Source organism: Euprymna scolopes, chromosome 21 (assembly GCF_053919585.1).
Source record: "Euprymna scolopes isolate OS-2025 chromosome 21, ASM5391958v1, whole genome shotgun sequence".
NCBI classification, from domain to species: Eukaryota; Metazoa; Mollusca; class Cephalopoda; order Sepiida; family Sepiolidae; genus Euprymna; species Euprymna scolopes.
In genome coordinates, this window is record NC_136502.1 from 7,091,194 (window position 1) to 7,115,005 (window position 23,812).

Sequence of the window (23,812 nt, forward strand, 5' to 3'; positions counted from 1 at the left end):
AGCAGATGCCCTCTTGCAAGCATTACCCCCGTCCTTTTTCTTGGAGGAAGAGGGTTATTACGGATACTTTGAGATGCCTCTATCGTGGAATGAATGCAGGCAGAGCTCTTTTCAGTTATTTTTCTATATACCCTCTTCACCGAGGGAGCTGGCTCTCCTCATCTTCCGTGTTTGGTGCCACATTTTGTTGCGGTAAGAAACAATTAAATCAATACGACAAAGGGAAATAACTCTTTGATCCTTATTTGAAGAGAAAAAAGACAGAATAGTAAACGAACAAGGAGTGGCGTTGGCATAACTCTTAAGATATAGAAATGGTATGATAGAGTCTAAAACAGAAAATCCACGTCGTCCTTTATCGACGTACAGTTAAACAGCATAACATTAATGTGGAAGTCCCTCACAGATTGACTCTTGGACTTTTATTATTCCTGATATTCGTAAACAACCTCCTTGATAACATTGTGCCTGAGATAGGTATATTTGCTGATGATACAATGCCTTATAACATACACGATAGAAAAGCGGATGTACATATATCTAAGGCAATGGCAGAATCCTTAGAAAACGACCTCTAACCGGTAGTGGAATGAGACTGTAAATGGATGATAGCATTTAATGCTACTAAGATCAAACTTCTTTCATTCAAGAATTACAAGAAGCCTTCTCAACACCGATAACCATGATTCATAACACCTTACCTGGAAGCTCTTTCTTCAAAATCCTTTTCTTAACAATCACAAGCAACATGAATTATACGAATACATGGGCAACATTGCAAAAGCTGCTGCAAAAAAAGGTGGGCTCCCTCTACTGTGCTAGAAAGTTACTTACACCTAACAGTATTCTGTATCTTCACTATGCAACCATTCGCCCATGTATGGAGTATTTTTGCCACATTAGAGCTGGTCTCTCCCTCTTGAAGAGGGTTCAATAAAGAGCCTGCACTCTTATACATCCCACTCTGTCAACTAACCTCCAACCTCTGTCCTGTAGCTGCAATTTTGTATCCCTAGATCTGTTTTACAAGCATTTTAATGGAACATACTCTAATGAACTCATTGCACGTGTGCGCCCCCTCCTCGGCGTGCATACCCCAACAAACCCATTTAGCAACAAAATCTCACCCCTGCACTGTAGAGGTTCCTAGATGCCGGAAAGCCTTCTATTCTAATAGCTTCTTCCCTCGGACTGCTAAACTTTGGAATTCGCTCGCAGTCATCTGCTTTCCTGACTGTATTGAGAAGCAGAAATTTAAATATAATGTAAATTGACATCTCGCTTATTTCTTGTATAGTTCCACAAGTAACCCCTTATATCCAAGTGGTAATATGCCTTACTTAGAGTGAATATGACTTCGCAATTACAAAAGATTGTAATTACTTCTATCAATATCGAGACGCAAAAAAAGTTTATGCCGGTCAAAATTAAATCGTGGATTTGATTTATATATTTCACGATTACAAATCGTTTAATAGTTTTCACATTAAATTGAAGACTAAAAATAAAAAGTGGAAATGAAAACGAGTGTTTAAATGGAAAACAAATTTGAAATAAATTGAATCATAAATACATTATGTCAGCAAAGTCTAGACACATCAGATGATTGGATATTTTTTTTTCATTCAATCAGATCATATACAAAATTTAATTTGTTGAATTAATTACGAAAATAAGATTGGTTGAATGACATTTTCTTTGATTGGATTGAAAGACGTAGTCGTATGGAGTGCTTTCCTCCTTGTCTATATTTCCCGCCTCCATGTAAATTATGGACAGGGTGGAACGATAAACTTGTAACCCTGACGAAAACAACACTACAGCTTTATTTTAAAACATTAATTCGAAAAATGAATTCAAGTATCTTGATTATGTAATAGAGCTGACATCTATTCAATGTTGCCGCCTTAAGCCACAATCACCACCTCGATATGGGTCCGAAGCTGGGAACATGCTTTTTCCATAAGCGCCGGCAGGAGCTTGTCGAATACTTGGCGGATAGTGGCGATCAGGCTGGATTTGGTGTTGTAGGAGGTTATGTTGGTGATGTTCCCGACGAATGACCAAACGAAGTAATCCAGCGGTTTCTGGTCGTTTGAGGAAGCGTGTGCCAGTGAGAGCATGGTACAAAGTCATAGCACTCCTTCTGAAGCCAAGCTTGGGGGTTTTTGGACTTGTGGGATGGCGCAGAGTTCTGTTGCCACACACAGGGTCTGCCAGGGGATCACCACACTCTTCAGCGCATCCAGATATACATTGGTGTTGACTTTTAAACCGACTTTGAAGATGTGATATGTCATGATGTGGCCCTCACTTGAAAACAAACCAAAGACCATAACTGTGGCCGGAAACTTTGTTTTCACCACCCTAAGCACATCCCTGTTAGTCGTGACAATCCAGCGATGCATTTTGAGGATGCTGGCAATGGTCCTGTTCTCATAACTTGGATTGGTAGAGAGCATGAGTTGCACAGCGGCGCATCTCCGATCTCGCCCGTTTAACATTGTGTCACTTTCAGACATGAGAGAAGGCCCCTATCACTCTTGGAATTTAAACACAAATAGCCAACTAGTAGATGGTCTGCAACAGCAACACACAAAAACGTTTCTTATCAAACGGAAATGGAATCATGTCTTTTCTAGGGCGACAATGTTATCGTTCCACCCTATTTATTTACTGTGTCGTCAGTATTGGGTGCACAAGAATGTTTTGTCGACACTGCAATACGAAAGTTAAATTTGGCACATCAAAATCAGCCAGGAAAAGAAATTAGATGCGTTTGACTTCAAGTGTCTTAGAAAGATTCTAGGGATCAAATAGTGAACAAATTACTAACTAAGAGACTGTATCAACCAACAGGTAGTATCTCTAGTAATCTGTAAACGACATTATTTTGGACATACGGCACGATGGTCTTCTCAGGAAAATCAGATCTTACGGTATCACTGGACGAATACTTAACATAATTAGATCTTTCTTAAATAAGAAAAAATCCTGGTTGTGCTCGACAGTCGTACATCTAAACAATATAATATTCTTGAACCTTTATTATTCCTAATATTCATAAATGACTTCCCTGATAAAATTGTTTCGGAGATGGGTATATTTGCTGATGACACCATGCTCTATAACAGGCACGAGGGGAAAACAAATGAACACATATCTAAGGAAATGGCAATAACACTAGAGGAAGACCTCCAATCTGTACATATGTACGTATACTAATATTTTTTTTATCTATTTTGTAAGGCACTTACGAAAATTTTGATTTGAAAAACTGTTCTAATTAAATGCACTGAAAAGCTGTAAACAGCCACAATACCGTAATGCATGCTTTTTATTTCGAACTTGATTTGAGAAATATTTTGAATAGACCAAATCCCATATATATATATATATATATATATATATATATATATATATATATATATATATATATATATATACATATATATATACAAAAAAAACTAACCTAGATTTAAAACAGGTCAAGACACAAGATATCCAGGCTAAATAGAACACACATAAAGAATCAGGTCAACCAGAGGTCAAATGGGTCTTTGTCCTGTAAGTGCATGTTCATGGGCTGATAAGAAGGGCGCGGTGGATACTAGAAAGCTGATTGGCTAACTAAAATCTCAATAGAAGGTGCGTATATAAAACGACAGACAACCACAAGATTCGCGCATAAGCCTGAAGAATCCTAGAGTGGATGAAACGCGGAATGTTCAGTGTAGCTTAATTGCCATATATATTTTATAAATTACTATATATATATATATATATATATATATATATATATATATATATATATATATATATTCTTCGGAATAGTTTTTATTTAACAATCAGTGGTTATGTAAACGTGAGATTGTAGGTTTACAAAATATTATTGGCAGTAATATTCTATGTTATCCCATCTAAACAAGAATTGCTCGATATGCAAGATTGAGCAAATAAATTAAATTGTAATTCAATGAATTTCAAAAAACTATCATTGAAATGAAATGACGTGGTTGAGTTTAATATCAAAGAATTTTTGTTATTCTAAGCAAGACAAAGAATATATATATATATATTAATATTTGGACAATTAATCGGAATCGGGAATCGGAAAAACCAGGTTATCCCTACTAGTATATATATATATATATATATATATATATATATATATATATATATATATATGTGATGTTAGCCCCTTCAAGAAACTCGTTTCTTATCGGTGAGAACTTTCAGTTGAATTAAAATGTCGGTCAATTAAGCTCTTATGCGCAGATCCTGATATAATGATTAGATCACTCTGACTGGCGTTAAAAACATTTAATGAAATAAATGTTTAAAATTCAGCAACATTTCTCGCGGTTAATGGTAGCCGAATGGATATGGTCCTTGCTAATGAAGCCAGAGATGGCTTCTGTCGCCGGATTCGAATCTATCGATTGGTGTTAATCGTGACACCCTGCACTGAAGATTCCCGAAAGAATGAAACACTAGTATCTGTAGGTATTTGATAATTATGATAGTAAATATATATATATATATATATATATATATATATATATATATATATATATATATATATATATATATATATATATAAAGAAATATAGGGCTGCCTCATACGTCCAGGACGCGGGAGTTTCTAGTCCTAAATAATAATATTGAAGTTTAGTTTTTTGTTTTTTACAGAAATGTCCTTTTAAGTCCAAAATAGATTTGAAATGTTACTGAGCTGATTTTAACATAAACCCGAAGAAAGTAGCAGTTTTAGTTATTGTGATTTTTGATGGCTTCAATTTACAAAGGTGCAACGTTTTATACAGCGTTGCAAAAAAAAAAAAAGAAGCACATTATTTGACAATAAGAAAATACGTTGCCAAAATAGTTTTAGAAAAAGAAAATTCAAAGAATTGTGATATAGTTGCTGCCTCTCCACATCAAATGAACTACTCGCGCCACCTGATTCACTCGGTTTATTTTAATATTCCCATGCTTGTGAACAATGGAAATCTTTTTTAGGTTCAATCTAAGATCTTTTTTTCTGTTGTTTCTTGAGAAAAGAAACTTTGAGTTCTTTGCTTGTCTGAGCAGGTGGAACTCTTTTGCATTTCAGTGACAATTTTTCAATTTTTGCAAGAAAGGAATTAAAAAGAATATATTGCAGTATAAATGTTTCGGAAATTGGAAAAAATATCCGAGTAAAATTGACACCTGGTTTTATGAAACAGAAAGAAGTAAGAACATTTATAATTAAAAAAAAATGGTGTAAAAATGGGGACAGCACCTTTTAGCATTTTATAGAATCGCTGATTCTCCGCCCCCAAATGGAATACTTTCTATGAAATGCTTTCCAGCGAGGATATGTTATTTAGTTTGTCTGTTTTACGACATACCAACCTTTTTTTATATAATAATCAGGCTAAATCATGTTTATAGCATACTAGCAGGAAGACCTGATATTGCTCGGGATTGAATGAGGAAAATTATTGTTAGTTATAATATAATCGACAACAGATCGTTCATTCACATTATTTGAATTCTTCAAACTACTGGTCTTATCTTGTGTATTATTTTCACAACGTTTTCGTCGATTTAACCTCTAACCTTCTCCAGGTGTATCTTGTTATATTCAAGAACCTTTCTGTTGAACTCAGGAATCTGCATGAAATTTGAAAAGACCTTTTTATTTGATTCGCAGAGGTAGCATGCTCTCATTCCGTCAGCCCTGACTCAGTAGAAGTTCCTGAGTAATTACGAATTTTATTTGGAGTGTCTATCACACTGAGGATTGAACCTTCAACCTTCAGAATACTATAACTTTTACAACAGAATTTTATCAAGTATTTTATCCACTGCACCACGGGTACTTGCGGACAATTCTAGTGTGACTTTTAGGAGCCTTAAATTCGGTGCAGATTCCCGAGTTCAGCAAAAAGATTCCTGGATGAATTAACCCAGCATTATATAGATAAGGAAAGCCCTGTAGACTTGATTAAAAAGAGGATCGCTTCACTATGATCAGGAGAGGATTATAATAGCTGCCTATGATCATGGGTTGATGAATATTTTTAAGAAGAGGAGTGGTCTCAGTAATAACAAGAAGTGCAGGTTCTGCCACACACAAGTAGAGGGTGTGAGTCACCTGACATCCAACTGTAAGGTTCTGCTAGTAGACGCTATTATACAATGCCATACAATGTAGTGCGTTGAATATTGAATGAAGCAGCAAGTCCTCGAGACATGTACCAGAAACAACAGTTAGGAATAAGTCATCCACCATCCACTATGACTATGCAATTTCTGCCGTTACATATCAGAAAATGGAGCTATTAAGCCTGACACAGTGATATGAGAAAAGAAGATGAAAGAAGCAACCTTAGTAGAAGTTAGTGTCCCCAATAATGTAGAAAGAAAATATAACAAAATATCAATAAATATCTTAAAAAGGTCTCTATCATTCCAGTAATTATAACAGCAATTTTCTTATGAACTTTTGAATGAAAAAAGGGGAGAACCCTGCATAAAAAAGGGTGGATAAGGGATTGTGTATATATTATCTTGTTGACAGATAATTTGAGGATGGAGAGAGGGGTCTGTAAAAAAAATCTGACGGCAAACCGTAAAACGGGATGGAGTGGTGTGTTAAGGAATTAGACTCCATTGGTTCTATGAATCAATATAGTCTAATGGGGGCGAATGTAACGTAATCCCCACATTGAGGAGCGTTAGAACTACGCTGAGGTAGCTTTGTATTCCCGGGTGACGCCAGATAACCCAAGGATTTAAGATAGAGAAGATAAATATATATATTTTATTTCATGTCAAAATAGATATTGTTTGAAACCAGAGAAATATATTTTTATGGCTAAAAGTTGATGACAGGAAATTTCACTTATAACCTTGTCTGGCCTTAAATGAACCCAGGGTTGGATGTCAGAATTGACACCTGGCCTTGAAAATCGTGAGAATGAGTAATTCAGATTTCAGGGTGGGAATTGTACCCACGCAAAACCCTAAAAGCTTTCGATTTTGTGGCGAAATCTTATTGGCTAAGGGAATTTCCACCCCATCCACATACCTTACTATATATACGATTGCCGTGCGAAAATTAGCCAGAGTAAAGAGTTTCCAGTTTTAGTTGGAGTTAAGATTCGAGACGAATAGACCGTATAGAGACGTGACCCCTCCCTACCATATCCATCCGTCTGTCGCTGTCTGTGAAGAGATTTGAGACTTTGAAAAGAACTTACAAAATCTGAATGAGAATTGTAAAAACATTTTTGTACATAATTTTGTGAAAATTACGCTTCTGTAGATAGACTACATGGGTTTGTCTTTCTTCCTGCCTGCTGCTTCGATGTTCGCTTTCAGCATACCAGATTTAATGTAACAACCTCAGAGGAGTCTAGACAACACGAGAGAAGAATTCAGATAGACAAGGGTCCTTAACCACCTTCTCAAGTGAGGCGTTACACCCGATAAACCAAGTGCAAGAGAAATTTAAACAACTACACTTAAAGGAGTGGTCAGAATCTTGGTTGGAATATATAATATAGTGGGTGAATGTTTGGCATCCTACTGGATGCCACATCCCCAGCTTGAACAAACTGATGAGAAAATTGAAAAAAAAAATTGACACTTATGCAGTTGACCTGACCCCACTGCTAAAACAAAAGCGTATGGCCTTGGTTAACTACAAGAAGCAACAATACACGCTATATACTTTCCATGCAGCTGTGTCAAAGTTGATCACAGTAGGAGTTATATCAACCGATACTGAACCAACCTCTTTCAGGACATTTAACAGGCCAAAGACACCGGGAACATCCAGGCGGACGTCTACAATGACTTCATGAAGACACTTGTTCCAACATTCAGTATGACAAACTCACTAAAGTCAACCAGTGAGGAGTTTATCACCGATAGAATCAAGCAGATGAACAGATGGGTAGAGGACTGTTGGATAATAGTTGGGTTAATTATCGATCTATCGATCTATATATCTGTCTATCTATATGTTTACATAATTATTATCCAACTGGCAAAGTAAACACAGAGTTGAAGTGTCATTGTTTTGACAGACACATCAAGCTCGGTGTCACGTAGTGACGTGGTCCTTCTTCCGGTTTTTTGAGAAGCTAGGTAAGTTTGGTTGAATTAGATTTCAGATTCCGAAGAGAACAGATGGGTAAAACGGTCCCCATTCCCTCCCGAGAGGGAGGTGATGTGTCTCAAATTGGAGTCAAGGAGAAATGCAGAAGCCAGATATTTGGGAACTGAAATAAAATTTTCATATAAAACCAAATCATTCATCTTGGGTCATTTCTTCGAAAGATTTCAGCTCCCCCAATGGCAGATGGCGAATCACCCAGGTAGGGCAAAAAAAAAAAAACAGGCGGCCAACAGCAGTTTAAAAGGTATGTCATACAATACATGTCTGACACACCCACACAGCAAAAACACTAAGAAATAGACGGTTCCATATACATATATAGATAAGACCACATATGGTCTACATAGTGAAGAACCATAGACATTCAGTTAGCACACACAACGGATTTCAGTCCTTACAAATTTTTCTTCTTTTTTTTTACAAGGAAGTCACCACTTATCAAGGCCTGGAAGCCACTTGGGGATAAGGGTTATTGTGTGTACAGTACGTTAGTATTGGAGATTTGATAAGGTGTCTTACATAAGGAGGCGGTTCATCAGGAATTTGTTTACATTGGACTTGAAGACATCCAGGTTGTAGTTAGGTGGGAAACAGGCAACCGGAACAGAGTTCCACAGGCGTGCACTTCTAAGAAAGAAGTTTTGTTCATGGAATCTACGTTTTGATTTTGGCACAGATAAGGAGTGGGGAAAATTATTGACAGTGGTTACAGCTAGGCGGGTGTTTATCATGAAACATAAGCGAGTGGGGAGCAGAGTTCAGACGAGCACCTGCCATGGTTGTAACGATAAACTCGTAACGTCTCTCCTGTGGGAGAGAGGTTGCAGGAAAGAGAAAAGGGCATCACCCACTAAGCCACGAAGTCTATTTTGTACTCTGTCAAGGCAGGATATGCTGTTTTTAGCAGCCTCTGCCCAGATATGGCAGCAGTATTCCATCCTTGGACGTACTTGACTTTTATACAGATAGAGGATTGCATCGGGGGTGAGATATCTTCTGGAGCGGTAGAAGGATTCTACCATTTTTCCAGTGACCTTGGCAACCGACTTGATGCACATATTCCATTTCAGGTCAGGAGTAAAGGTCAAGCCCAGAAGCTTACCAAAACATGGAGCCTCCCCTAGACGAGAGCCAGGTTGGGATCAGAGTGTTGATGATGTAAAGATAAGAGTTTGGTTTTAGATGCAATAAAAGTAGTCAGCCACCTCCTCCCCCACTGTACCACTCGCTCAAGATCAGAAGATAGAGAATCTGCAAGAACTCTGTCATTTACGGCCTTTGATGTGTCGCCATAGATGGTCGTGTTTCAGCATAGATATCAACAAATGATTTAAGTATGTGTTTTGGGAGATCATTGATGTATATCAGGAAGAGAGTTGGGTCTAGGATGGATCCCTGAGGGACTCAAGCATTAATATTGAGGTCCTCTGATTTCTGCCCATCAACCACTACTCTTATGAGCCTATCGGAGAGAAATGATTTAATGATAGAGAAAACATTTCCAGTTATACCGTAGCTGGAAATCTTGTAAAGTAGACCCTTATGCCATACATTATTGAAGGCCTTTGATATGGCAGAACGAAAACCATATTCCATGTCACTAAGAAGGTTATTTTTGCTGAGGTGGTTGACGTCGAGTGTATACACCCTCGACATAACTATACAAAATATATCCTTTTTGTTTTGTGACTTATTTGAGATTAATTAATTCCTTTTTGGTTGTTATACAACAGAACTTCACTAACTTCAACAACAGGAAACGTACCATCTCAGATGAATCTACACAGTCCCTTCCCACCATGGAGGAGCTTGATAAGCTGCCAACTCTCAAAGAGCTCACTAAAGGCATTGTCAGCCTGCTCAACAACTAAGGTTACACTAATAAGTAAATCGACCGATTACTAATGAATCGGTCAATTAATGTTTTCTTATGCTGATTCATAAGCAAATTTTGTTCCCATAAATCGTAATAATATTAATTTTATTATATTGTAAACGAAGAGAAGTTAACTCCCTTTTTTGTCTGAAAGTGAAAATCACTGAAAGGACATGCACTGTCTACACCGCATTTGCAAACAACAGACATGCCGCATTGCAAACACATAGTCGTTGTTGACTGAGCTTAACTTGAGGTAAACAGAAGTAAAGATATAAAAAAAATTATTTTCTTTTTTTTTTCTTTTTTTTACATGGAGTTCACCGCTTATCAAGGCCCAATGGCCACTCGGGGATAAGGGTTATTGTGTGTACAGTAATAAATGGGATAGTGTAGCAATAGTATTGGAGAATTGATAAGGTGTCATTACTTAGGGGGGCGGTTCATCAGGAATTTGTTTGTGTTGGACTTGAAGACATCCAGGTTGAAGTCGGAAGGGAAACAGGCAAGCGGAACAGAGTTCCACAGGTGTGTAGTTCTAAGAAAGAAGCTTTGTTCATGGAATCTACGTTTTGATTTAGGCACAGATAAAGAGTGGGGAAAATTATTGATGGTGGTTTCAGCTAGTCGGGTGTTTTTTGAAAAAGATTGGTGAGGGGGGACCAGAGAATGGAGCTCAGACGAGCACTTGCCACGGAAATAACGATAGAACAAAGACAGGCTCGCAACGTCTTTTCTGTGGGAGAGAGGTTGCAGGGAAGAGAAAAGGGCATCCCCCACTAAGCCACGAAGTCTATTTTGTACTCTGTCAAGGCAGGATAGGCTATTTTTAGCAGCTCCTGCCCAGATGTGGCAGCAGTACTCCATCTTTGGACGTACTTGGCTCTTATATAGATAGAGAATTGCATCAGTAGTGAGATATCTTCTGGAGCGGTAGAAGGATCTCACTATTTTCCCACCAACCTTGGCCACAGACTTGATGTATGTGCTCCATTTAAGATCAGGAGTAAAGGTCAAACCCAGAAGCTTATCAAAACATGGGGCCTCCCCTAGACGAGAGGCATCCATTTCAATTGATGCCAGCGAATTAAGATTATTTTTTTGTACTTTAAATCCCTTTCAAAGAAAATTTTTACTCTATCATTTTTATTAACAAGCTTTGGTAAATTTGTGGATGATCATCCTTATGTAAATCACCTCCTTCAAGAAATAAGATTCTATTTTTTTAGGAGATTACGTGTGAACACTCTTAAAAAAAAACTTGGCAGTAATAAGAAAAAAACTCAAAATAGTAATTATTTTGGAAGTTAGAGTGGGAGATCGGTTTTGTATATAAACTTGAAGTAAAACAAATACTCGTTTCCGGTCCATTCTAATTTATAAATGCAGTTAATTAAAGTGTATTGATTGAGTACCTGTGTGTTGAACAGGTCGTCCATATAAGTGAACGTGTTTTGCTATCTATGTGTTGAGAATTAATTCAACATTTGTCCACTACCCGGGAATAACTTATAAAGTTTGGCCAAGTGTTTGGGTAAAAATGAGTAATGCACAATTAGTTGGACGTCCCAAAGTGTAGGACCGCATTCGCTTGAACTCTCGGGGGAAAACACTGGAGTCGCGTCATATAAAGTGTTGTCTAAGGGAGCTCTTAAGCATCGTGAAGTCGGTTTAGGTGGGCATGAAGGGTGTTATGCAGTTTGATGAAGCAATATCATCGCTTTTTGATGTGGAGAGTGACGTGAAGCAGACATGTGCTTGCTCCAACCCTCTTCAGCATCCACTTTGCTGTCATGCTCAACTATGCATTTGGTGATGTCATCTAGAGGATCTACCTCTACACACGTTCAGATGGTAAACTTTCCAGCATCGCTAACTGAGAGTCAAAATCAAGATCCACAACATCCTCATTCACGATCTGCACTAACTGACCTCCAGCTTCTCATAGACCACTTCTCGATGACTTTCAACTGACCATCACTTTGATCAAGAACAATATTTGACCCAGGACACTGACCTCGCCTCTTCAATCACCATCAGCAACTACCAACTTGAAGCCATGAAAATGTTCATGTACTGCGGGGGGAGTCTCAACTATAAAAAACTGTCTTGACATGTGACCATAGCTCAACAAACACATAGGCTCTTCAACCTTCAAATTTGCCAGACTTGACCCAGTGTGTAGGAGAACAAGAAATTAACAGTCAATACCAAGATGGCGGTATATAGGGCTTGAGTCGTGATCATGCTGCTGTGTGGCAGCAAATCTTGGATCTTGTATACACATTAGGAAAAGAGACTCCACACCTTTCATATGCATAATTTGAGGAGGATGCTGAGTGTCAAATGGTCAGGATTAATCAATATCGAGGTTCTTGAGCATGTTGTTCGACCAGTGTGGACAATCTCTTGGGTCAGAGTTCACTGTCCTGGCTTGGACATGTCCACCAATGCAGGATGACAGAATCCAAAAAGGACCTCCTCTATAGAAAACTGCTGTCGCCTCCAGCTTCGATTCAAAAATTCATATAAAAGAGATATGAAAATGAAAGAGGTCAGCATGGACCTTAAAAGCTGGGAGGCACTTGTTTACTAGTGTGACCTGTGGAGGTACCAGGTCACCAGCGACCTCAAGAGAGGCAAAGAAAAGCTCTGTGGCAAGAGAAACACGCCACGCGCAAAGAATGGTTACACTGCTCATTGGTAGCCTCCCCTTTCAGGGTACAGAAACAAAATCAGACATGATCGATGGACGCCAATGAAGAATAATTTAATGAGCAAATGATTCTGTAATAATTAAATTTTACTTTAAAAATATATTTTTTTTTTATAGATATGTCACTTAGAGTTCATAAATTTCAGACTGAAAGCAAAGTCGATTAAAAAGTGATATTGATTATCACCCAACGGATCACGGGTACGACGTCGAATAGATATAGAAATGTGAAAAGAGAAAAAATAAAAATGAAAATAATATTTTGTGGAGATATATAAACGTTTTGGAGAAGAAGTGTGCGTTATCGAAATCCGGAAAATATGTCCTTTTTATTTGTGTTCATGAAAATGAAATCTTTTCAGCTTCCCATTAATAAAAATTCATTTTTTTTTTTTTAAATAAAACTAAAGATCTAAGTTTTATGAACATATCCAATATCTGTTTTAATGCAGTTGTCGTTTTAAGTTTTAGTTTCGCTAAGAATGAAGAAATATTAATGGAAGCTTCACTTTTAATTCACATTACGTTGTTCGGAGAATAATGACCGATTTCTCAAACAAACATTTATTTACTAGCAGGATCCGCGTCCTACCATTGCCCAGGATTAAATATAAAAGAATGGTGTAACTATAAAAAATACCCATAAAAAGTTTTACAGTGGGGATTCACTGTGTGTATATTTGAGGATGGATGAGGCTTATTTTTGTTTATTTTTTATGTTTAAATATGAACGTAGGATAGGATTAGTTTCAATTTATGTTAGGTTTAGGATGAGGGTTAGGGTTAGGGTTAGTTTAGTGGGAAAATCACAAAGGAAATAATTGTGTTGTTTTTTCAGTGAAGTTCGTTATCGGCACTTTTACTTAGCAAAACACGGCAATTTTATATAATTATCATTTTTTTCTTCAAGTGTAAAAAAAAAAAAAATGTAGATCATAAAAAGTGCATTTAATTTTAAAATATAAAGATTGATGATAAAACAAAAATACCATCACCTCAATTTTTCTGTCCCAAAATTGAGAAACCGGTTGATTATCATTTTATGCTAAACTAGCATGGGTGCCCGGTGTTGCCCGAATGTTTGGAGGTGTGTGTTGAGCAAAAAAAAAAAAAATGTGGTAGTAGGAAGGCAGGTTCGAACCTGTACCACAAAGGAGGAAAAAACGGGGGAAAAACGTGATGTCTTTGCTGTTACGACCACTGCCAAACCAGAAGTGACGTAGGTTTAAATTAAGGCTAGACAATCGAAAAGAGGGGATGACTTCTGAAAATATCGGTTAAAAAAAGCGACCCTTCCCTGTAGAAATATGCCAGTTGAGGGTGAAGAAATTAATGTTTTTAGCCAATTTTTCGGTATTTGTCGTTTGAAGGGTCGAGCTTCAAAACGATACTTATCCGTCACCTATGTCGAAAGTTTTAGGCAGACATGATAATATACGTACATACATTTATATATTGGTAGCTCAAATTTTCGACCCAAACCGATTAAAAAGCTTACCCTATCTCTGAATACACTTCATGTAAAATTTCAAATGTTTAGACCAGAAATTGTCTGAGCAATTTGGTAAAGACCGCAGAGGTTAAATTTTTTTAAACTTTGACCTCTATTATGACCCCTTAACATTGATTTTTTGGACTCAAATCAAGTTATTAAGTTAGATCCATGTCCAAGGAACCTATATCTAAAATTTCAATTGTTTATACCCAAAATTGGCGGTGGAGTCTGGTAGAGTTCTCAAAGGTCAAATTGTGGAACTTTAACTGCCAAATTTCTGGATGAAAACGGATTACAAAGATTTTTCCAAATCTCCATACCTTGTATATCAAATTTTGAGTCTGTAGACTGAACATTGACAGAGTTATTGTGTAGGGAAATGTACACAGACAGACAGACAGACAGACAGACACATTCACTTCTTATAGATACATGGATAGATTAATGTTGGAAAAATGTCAAATATTTATTTTAGTTATTGTAATTCCTTTTTTTTGCAGATATTTAGAGAGAGAGAGAGAGAGAGAGGGGGGGGGGACGGAAACAATGGAGAAAAAGAAATTGTCAATAGTAGCATAGAGAGTAGTGGCATATCCCTCGTATTTCATTGTTGTTGTTTATTTGTTGATAATTTTCGAGAGAAATCGAGTGATGCGGGGGTATCTATTTACTTGTGGCTCTCATTTGTTAATTGAAGCTACGAAAGAAACAGGTAGATACAATGAAACTAAAGATAAAATAATAAAAATTGCAAATGCTGGAACTATTTTCTTTCGTTTTCTGTTTCCAGCCAGTAAAGGACAAATCTTTCTAAAGAGAGGTAATTTTATAATGTTTCAATCCAGTTCAGGTGCGTGAGTTTTTCTGAACAGAAAAAATGGCAATTAAAAGTAACGTTATGAAAAATAAAAATCCCCCTCCTCCCCCAAAAAACAAATACTACTCCTCACTTTCTTTGCAGTTATTCTTCAATTCTTGTATGGTTTCAGGATTTTTAATGTAAAATTTCTCTTTAAGATACCCATTCAAAAAGGAGTCAGGACTAGTGAAAGACTAGTGAAGTTTAAGATACCCATTCAAAAAGGAGTCAGGACTAGTGAAAGACAAGTGAAGTTTAAGATACCCATTCAAAAAAGAGTCAGGACTAGTGAAAGACTAGTGCAGTTTAAGATACCCATTCAAAAAAGAGTCAGGACTAGTGAAAGACAAGTGAAGTTTAAGATACCCATTCAAAAAAGAGTCAGGACTAGTGAAAGACAAGTGAAGTTTAAGATACCCATTCAAAAAAGAGTCAGGACTAGTGAAAGACAAGTGAAGTTTAAGATACCCATTCAAAAAAGTGTCAGGACTAGTGAAAGACAAGTGAAGTTTAAGATACCCATTCAAAAAGGAGTCAGGACTAGTGAAAGACAAGTGAAGTTTAAGATACCCATTCAAAAAAGAGTCAGGACTAGTGAAAGACAAGTGAAGTTTAAGATACCCATTCAAAAAAGAGTCAGGACTAGTGAAAGACAAGTGAAGTTTAAGAAACCCATTCAAAAAAGAGTCAGGACAAGTGAAAGACAAGTGAAGTTTAAGATACCCATTCAATAAAGTGTCAGGACTAGTGAAAGACTAGTGAAGTTTAAGATACCCATTCAAAAAAGAGTCAGGACTAGTGAAAGACTAGTGAAGTTTAAGATACCCATTCAAAAAGGAGTCAGGACTAGTGAAAGACAAGTGAAGTTTAAGATACCCATTCAAAAAAGAGTCAGGACTAGTGAAAGACAAGTGAAGTTTAAGATACCCATTCAAAAAAGAGTCAGGACTAGTGAAAGACAAGTGAAGTTTAAGATACCCATTCAAAAAAAAGTCAGGACTAGTGAAAGACTAGTGAAGTTTAAGATACCCATTCAAAAAGGAGTCAGGACTAGTGAAAGACTAGTGAAGTTTAAGATACCCATTCAAAAAGGAGTCAGGACTAGTGAAAGACAAGTGAAGTTTAAGATACCCATTCAAAAAAGAGTCAGGACTAGTGAAAGACTAGTGAAGTTTAAGATACCCATTCAAAAAAGAGTCAGGACTAGTGAAAGACTAGTGAAGTTTAAGATACCCATTCAAAAAGGAGTCAGGACTAGTGAAAGACAAGTGAAGTTTAAGATACCCATTCAAAAAGGAGTCAGGACTAGTGAAATCTACTGGGGTATTATGTAGGGATTTGGGCAGCAAGATGTTGGTTCACGTTGCACTTGAACTTCTGCATGTCAGTACAGTTGGGGAAGTAGTGACCTGGAATGGAATTCCAAAGTCTAGCGTTCTGGGGAAGAAACTACCGGAGTAGAAAGATCTTTTACATCTAGGGATCTCTACAGTGTGGGGGTGGGATTTTGCAGCTTGTCGGGTCTGTCAAGGGTGTTCACGTCGTGGGGACACAAGTGCTTGCAATTCATCAAAGCATTCACCATTAAAATACTTGTAGAACAGGCAGAGAGATGCAACGTTTCGTCGATGGGACAGAGGCTGAAGCTTAGATGACAGTTTAGGGCCTATCAGATTTGCGACTCTCTTTTGAACCCTGTCAATGAGCGAGAGACTAGTAGCCGATGCACCAGCCCAAATATGACAGCAATACTCCATATATGGGCGAATGGTTGCCTTATAGAGGTACAGGATACTTTCGGGTGTTAGTAGTTTTCTAGCACGGTAGAGAGAGCCCACCTTCCTTGCAGTGGCCCTGGCAATGCCCTCGATGTAATTGTTCCAACTCATGTTTCCTGTGAACGTTAGGCCAAGGAGCTTGAAAGACGTACTCTCAGATAAAGAGTCGTTGGCCATTGCTATAGGTGGTAGAGAAGGTTTCTTGTAATTATTGAATGAAACCAGTTTAGTCTTGGCGGCATTGAACATGACCATCTATTTTTGTCCCCATTCCACTACTGATTGGAGGTCATCCTCTAGTATTTCTGCCATTACTTTAGATATGTGGTCATTTGTTTTCCTGTCGTGCCTGCTATAGTGCGGTGTAATCAGCATATATACCCATCTCAGAGGCAATTTTGTCGGGGAGGTCATTTATGAATATCAGGAACAGTAGAGGTCCAAGGATAGATCCCTGGGGCACTCCCGCATTTATATCATATTGTTTAGATGTACGACCGTCGAGGACAATCTGGATTTTTCTCTTATCTAAGAAGGATTTAATTATGTTAAGTATTCTACCAGTGATACCGTATGATCTAATCTTCCTGAGGAGACCCTCCTGCCATACCCTGTCAAAAGCCTTAGATATATCTAGAGCTACCGCTCTTCCCTCGCCCACTTTGTCCAGTGAATGGTATATGTGTTCAGAGATTACAGTGAGGATGTCTGCTGTGGGACAGGCTTGTCTAAATCCATATTGTTGGTCGGTCAGAAGTTTAGCATCTGTAAGGTGCTGGACTAGAGCATGGTTAATTAAGGTCTCAAATATTTTGGCAAAATGTGGGAGGTGGCTAATAGGTCGATAATTTAATGGGTCAGTTCTTTCGCCAGAATTCTTGAATACTGGTACAACAGAAGCAGTTTTCCAACAGCCCGGAAAGCAAGATTCATTAAGGCATTTGTTATAGAGTTTGGAGAGAACTGAAGCTACTTCGGCTGAGCACTTTTTTAATAGCACAGCTGAGATGAAATCGGGTCCACATGCTTTTGAAGTGTCAAGGTTTTTTTATGATACCATGCACCTGAGCAGGGGTGATTTTCAGGTCGTCTAGCGTGGCGTCTGTCCGCATAGGAAATTGAGACAGGGGGTGGTTGGAAGGGTCGAGTGTGGAGTTTGAGGCAAACCGACTGGCAAGCATGTAAGCCTTTTCGGTTGCTGATCAAACAATCTCGTGATTGTTGGTTAGTGGGGGAATTGTTGATTGCCCATTATTTACTACACTGTTGTAGATTTTCCAGAAGTCACGAGTTCCTAGTTTTTGTGCTTCGATGCGTTTTTTAGTGGTTTCCGTAAATTCCCTCTTAGCTGTCGCTATTTCTTTCTTAACTAACATTGTTTGTCTGTCTGTGTGTCGAAGGAACGGTCTCTGCCAAACTCCTCTGTCAATTTTTGATCTATAGACTTAAAACTTTATATGAAGTGGATTTGGACGTGTGGAACAAATTCGATTCGGTTTTTAGCCGGTAAAAGTAGCTGCTCATGGATCAAAATGAAAAAAAAATGGTACTTAGCTGGCAGGCGTATGTCGATTAAATGTGTTATTTCTACGCATGTGTTTATATACATTCATACGTTAAAGTTGCTCCATTTTTAACGTTTCTGTCGATAGCTCAAACAGTAATGATGAAGATTGGACGCAAAATGTTCAGGTTTCGATTCTAGCTGATGGCACCCATATATTTTTAACTTTTGAAATCATTACTATATATTAGTTATAATATAATAATCAGTAGATAAATGAGTTTATATAACAAATATGAAATGTGCATAAATTAAAATATCATATTTCCATATATCTTCGCCGGACAGCCTGCTAGTATTGTATTAAAATTCGATTAAGGTTCCATAAAAATAAAGAATCTCTAACGTTATATTCAAGTTAAAAAAATCAGTAACTTCTTGGCTAAATAAAAAGCGGAAATAAGAAAAGACTCCATGAATTTATTCATCGAGGTCGTCGTTATATGAAGATATGTACGTATTCACAATCGATTATTCTGCTTATTTATAGATATTCGATACAATGTATCGGAATACGTTTTTATTTTTTTACAGATCTTTATTAAAATAACTTATTTTATACGCGCATCTAAGGACCATCAATCACTTGATGCATTTCTTATTAATATTATTGCCATTCAGAATTAAAAAAAAGGTTTTATTGCATTTTTAAACACGCCAAGGCACCTCTGTAAGAGGTTCTGTCCATCCCTATTGGCGGAAAAGTCTCGAAAAAAGACGTCCATTCGCTGTAATACTGTAACGCTGAACACCTAGGAAGGAGAGTAGGACGTGGACCATAGGTTTACTTTCGGCAGCCTCCGTAACTCCCGCTACCTTATCTTGTCTTTTAATCATCACTTTCCATAAGTGATGCTTCTGACAAAGGGGAAGAATTGCTGTTTTCCGAGTCAAAACATATCTGGGTGACATTTATCATTGGCTAGTTTTTGACCTTGAAATATTTTTTTTAGCTTCTCATATAATGAAAAGCAAGCCGACAGTTGTTCAACAATGTTCAAACATTGTCCACACGCCTAAGCTTCCATTTGTTTACACAAAGAGCATCGCTTAATACGCTAGTGACAGTCCGTTTATTACTTTCTAATATGCTCAACCCAAGACGGAAGTACAGACGGGATCGACGGGTCAAACCAAATCAAACTGGTTAACTTGGGATTAAAATTGAAACAACCTTGACAAAGATAAACGTTGAGTGCATAATGACGTGTTAGTGACGTAGGGACCCATATCCCTCCTCTGCCCCTAATATATATATAGAACCCTAACCCTATATAACTTAATTCCCACTTCCTTTTTTTCACAAGTTACTTCTCTTACACCTGACTTCCAAAAACACAAGTAAATATTATGAATAGGCACATGTGTATAATAATTAAATATATAAATAAATAAATTAGAATGACGTCTAAGTGAAACATATCTATAAAACTCACTATGTGTGTCTATTTGTCTCCATTATTTTTCAAAGTGCATCTCCTCCGAGACGCAAGGTCGTAGAGCGACGTAAGGCAGGTTAAATGATTGCATTTTCATGGATCGTTCTTTTATGCATTTTTAGTCGATAACAACTACTGATAGAGAACAGAGGGTGTAAAGTTCCAATTGTCCAGAGAAATGAGACTTGTGTTGTTATTATGAGCTTTTGTTTCAGGGAAACCGACACGATCAAGAGATGCGAGGACAAAATATAAAAAAGTACGATCTGCTTTTATTTTATAAACTCCTCGAAAGGACTGATGTGCCGTAACGTGAACATTTGACGCAAAATAAGCAGACACTCCCTCCACGCAATCCTCATATCAAGTGGTTTCATGCTTTGTGTTATGTTTGACGTTCATCTTCGTCGCCAACTGTTATGTTTGCAGGTTGAACCAAATAACATATAAGGCAATACAAATGAAGACTCAACAAAAAAAAGTAGATCAATAAGAAGTGTATTAGAAAAAGTATATTTACATAATGGTTGTCAGGTAAGAGAGTCTTGGCTGGCGAACATATCTGCTCTCGGCTCGGCCTTCGGTGGCTTCTGGTTAACACACACTCAGACTAACCGAGTCCTGCTATTTATGTGTAATATTATCCACATATGTAAATGAGTGGGTGTCACCACGACACTTTGTCTGGAGCGATTTCTATAAGACAAAAAAGAGCTATCCATTTTTTTTTGTCATATCGACTTCCTCCTAGACGCCATATCTTAAACACAAACCTCAATTCTATCCTTTAAACTCCGAATGGAATTTTCCACTTTTCTGCTTTATCTAACCATGTGTGCTGAATTCCGTTTTTTACACTATTTTAACCCATCCACGCTCAATGTCGTGTACGAGACTTCAGGGAATGCTTGTCAGCACCCCCTAATTAAATAAGTAATTGTTAAACGCGAACCGCTGATTAAAGAAACAAAAGCTCTTTTATAAACGAAGCAACGGAATGATTTATTCAAGCCAGCAACAGGTTAGAATGTTCGAAGGAACAGAATGTTCGGCTGTGTGGAGTCAAACATGTGGTTCCCACGTGGATTTCGTCGGTTCCTTCGAGGACTTCTGTCGGTTTCGTCGTTATGTCAATCAACAGTTATTTCTGGCGAAATGGTCGATGCTGGAAAACGAGGAAAGAGAGTGCGTCCATCTTTGCTGATGACTGGTTTCTCTCTGTTCATCTACACCCGTACCGCGAGGAAGCTTAAATAGTTTCTGATGGAAGAGAAAGAATCAATGCACCTCGCCTGCTAATTGGACAGCATTGACCGGGTCGTTCGGGGGGGGGGGCATTGATTCCCAAGAAAAAATCAGTCGTTATTTGTGACTGCTACAAGGCGTTGTCCATTTGTCATATTTCAGTTTCGAATATCATTTTTAGATGAGAATATGCACCTTTATAAGTCTGTCGGTCCGTTTTGGTCTGTCATGCTCAAATTTGAAAACTCATTTTCATAACGAAATACGCAAATTGAATGGATGCATCTTTTAAGGGCGTTCCAGGACATGCCTATAAGAGACTATGTCCGTTATTCAAGTAAATAGCATTTTTGTTTTTCCTCACACTTAGCTTCGTAATAGTATTTTCGTCACGTTTAACTCTCAAATCGCATTTTCGTTGGTCTGTCACGCCTAAGTTTGAAATATCATTTTCGTTAGTTTGTAATGTCTCACGTTTGAACCGGTCCAAAATCGATAATGATCCGTTAATTAATCAAGGAGTGAAATTTTGTACATAAACATGCCTAGCAGAGATATTCATGTGTATGCATGAAAAAAGAGTAAGAGGGTGAGTAGAAAAGAATGGGAGAGAGAGAAAGAGTGGGAGAGAAATGAGATAAAGAGGGAGACAGAAAGGGAGAGAGAGAGAGAACTGGGATAGAGAGAAAGAAAGGAAGAGAGAGAAGGCTATGATAGGTAGAGAGAGAGAGAAAGAGAGAAAGAGAGAAACAGAAATAAATGGGAGAGAGAGAGAAAGAAAGAAAGAGAAAAAATAAATTGAATAGGGAGAAACAGAAAGGAATAGGATATATATATATATATATATATATATATATGGAGAGAGAGAGATAGAGAGAGAGGGAGAGAGAGAGAGAGAGAGAGAGAGAGGAAGTGTGATATATAGATAGATGAGGTGGAAATTGGTAAAGGTAATTTTTGATAACAATATCTTATTGATAACATTACCCAATAACCATTTTTCTTCATTTTTTTTTTTTTTTGCTTTCTGGCCAAGATCACAGTGTATTATCTGTTCTGATATTACATTTCACCTCTTCTGACCTCGATAAGTGAAAGAGAAATCCTTCTAGACTGAGGCAATTTTCATTTTTGTTCCTATACAGTGTCCCTTTTAAAACCATTAAAAACCGACCTTGTGTCTAACTCTTCCCTCGTGGGGAGGCAAGGAAATAGGAACATTATCAAGTAAATGGATGTCACTTCATATTTTTAAAACCAAATGGAATTTCCAGTTTTATCTTCTTCGGCTTCTTTCATAGCTGAATATGAACATCACTTACGATTAAGCCGCATCTTTGAAAAAAAAGAAAAGAAAAACGGCTCCATCTTTATTTCTCTCCATCAAAATAAAACTTTGAACTAAAACATGAAAAGGAAAAATATTGCTGCTGTTATTCAGTGCAAAGAAATGTCCCTATATTACCTGAACCTGAACAGATACTACCGAAGTTTAGGTGGGTTTATCTCTCTTTTTTAGGCATATCAAGCCTTTTGTTATAGTGTTACTTATCGAATTAAAGTGTTCATTAATGGGCCAGGAGACCAGGGTTCAAACCTAAATCGAGTTATACTAAAGACCCAAAATTGTATTTTATGATTCCTTGCTAAACACTGAGTATTATAAATTTTTTTATGGAAATCGCTCCGAACAAGGCATGAAGCCATTTAAAGTAAGAAGTTAAAAAAAAGAAAACAGATACCACTTCAACGTAAAAAAATCTAGCCAATGATAAGTGTTAGGTGACTAGATTTCGATCAATAAAATAGCAATTCTTTCCCCTTTGTCCGTGATATGGATTGTGAGGATTAAAGGATCAAACAAGAGAGTCACAAGGCTAATGGTAAGTAACAAGATTAAGTGGAGCAATCTCAAAAAAAGAAGTGGTGCTTCTACCTATAGTAGTAGTAGCCAATAAAAAGTAAGCCTTTGGGTCGCCCTCGACTATGGTTACTATTTTACTTCTTTTGAGAAAGCAAAATTTCGATTTGCTTTCAGTAGTGCCGTAATTCTTGCTTCCTCTTTGTCCTTTAGTTCTCACATTTAAAACGCAGTGTTTCTCGATAAAGACAGGAGATTTGTTTTGCATTATTTGGATTATTCGAACTACCATTCTCTTGTTGAATGATAAACTCAGAACGTTTCGGCTAATGTCACCTCTGACCTTGTTCAAGTGTATTTTGTCGAACTTGGAAATCTTCATGTCAAACTCGGGAATCTGTATGAAGTAGTCTAAATAATACAAATTATCACAAAACAGAGGAGGAAGAAAAGTTGTCTTGAGCAAAACAATATTGAAATATTTTTAATTGTCTCATAGCATGCATCATCATTCAATGTCAATCTCATAGCATGCATCATCATTCAATGTCAATCTATCCGTTTAAGTAAACCTTTTTAACAATTTATTTTAAGCCTTGATAAATGCTGACTCGGCATATCAACCTTTTTGAATTATTTAGTTGCGACACAAAAAAAGGTCTTATTTATTGTAAAGCACGTCAACCCCTTTTTTATTATTTGAATCTTGGAACACAATAAAATGCAAATTTCATCTATTTTACGGCATGTCCACCTCTCTTGGATTATATACTGTTAAGACATAATAAAAGGCAGGCCTCATC

At 37.3% G+C, this 23,812-nt stretch overlaps 1 protein-coding gene across 1 annotated transcript in view; it reads right to left on the reverse strand.

Moving 5' to 3' along the window:
* Positions 1 to 23,812, reverse strand: part of LOC145241981 (protocadherin gamma-A11-like) — a 771,034-nt gene that overhangs the window by 668,402 nt on the left and 78,820 nt on the right. The gene's annotated exons all lie outside the window — the stretch shown is intronic.